Source organism: Procambarus clarkii, chromosome 46 (assembly GCF_040958095.1).
Source record: "Procambarus clarkii isolate CNS0578487 chromosome 46, FALCON_Pclarkii_2.0, whole genome shotgun sequence".
Lineage (NCBI taxonomy): Eukaryota > Metazoa > Arthropoda > Malacostraca > Decapoda > Cambaridae > Procambarus > Procambarus clarkii.
Window position 1 is genome coordinate 13,478,728 of NC_091195.1, and position 1,264 is coordinate 13,479,991.

Genomic DNA, 1,264 nt, shown 5'->3' on the forward strand with positions numbered 1-1,264 from the left:
AATAAAGGTAAGAGTATTCTGGGATATATTTCTAGATGTTGTAGCACCAATATATCTAATAGAATTGTTCACCTTGCTCCTGCCCTTGTTGAGCCCCAGTTGGATTATACTGTTCATTGTTGGTCTCTGTATTACAGAATGAACATAAGTTCACTTGGTCTTGTTCAGAGAATAATAACAATCAATAACAGGAATTAGAAACCTCCTTTATGAAGAGAGATTAAGAAAAACTTAATTCACATTCACTATAAAGTCGACGAATAAGGGGCGAGATTATTGAAATATATAAATAGATAGATGGGATATAAATAAGGTTTTAAATACAAAAAATTAAGGTAACACTGGATATAAATTGGACAAGTTTATATTCATGAAAGACCTGTGTCAATGTTCGTATGGAAACGGTTGTTGATTTATGTACAAATTATCAGGTAAGACAATAGGTGTGGGATCGGCGGATTGTTTCAAGCGTAGGTTAGACACACGTGAATGAGTTTGTGAGAATGTAAATGGGAGCGGTGTGGTAAGGAAGAATGGGTGCTATGCAGTTCATGTTATTCTTATGTTGTTATATAGTAGTATGTGAGATACCCCAGATCAGTATCTGTGTCTGTCTCTCTCTCTGCGTGTTTACTTATGTGTCTTCCTCTTTCTCTGTATTGACCTAGTTGTGCTTGTGGGGGTTGAGCTCTGCTCTTTCCGCCCGCCTCTCAACTGTCAATCACTCAACTGTTACTACCTAACTCCCCCCCCCCCCCACACACACCCAGGCAGCAGCCAGCAACAGTCGTCTAACTCACTAGTACCTATTTACTGCTAGGTAGTCCCCATATACGCCTCTAGGCGGCGCCTTTATGTACCTCTTGGCGGCGCCTTTATGTGCCTCTAGGCGGCGCCTTTATGTGCCTCTAGGCGGACACTTTATGTACCTCTAGGCGGCCCTTTATGTGCCTCTAGGCAGCCCCTTTATGTGCCTCTAGGCGGCCCTTTATGTGCCTTTAGGCGGCCCTTTATGTACCTCTAGGCGGCCCTTTATGTGCCTCTAGGCAGCCCCTTTATGTGCCTCTAGGCGGCCCTTTATGTGCCTTTAGGCGGCCCTTTATGTGCCTTTAGGCGGCCCTTTATGTACCTCTAGGCGGCCCTTTATATACCTCTAAGTGGCCCCTCTATATGCCTCTAGGCGGTCCTTTATGTACCTCTAAGCGGCCTCTTACGTACCTCTAGGCGGCCCATTATGTACCTCCAGGCGACCCATTATGCACAT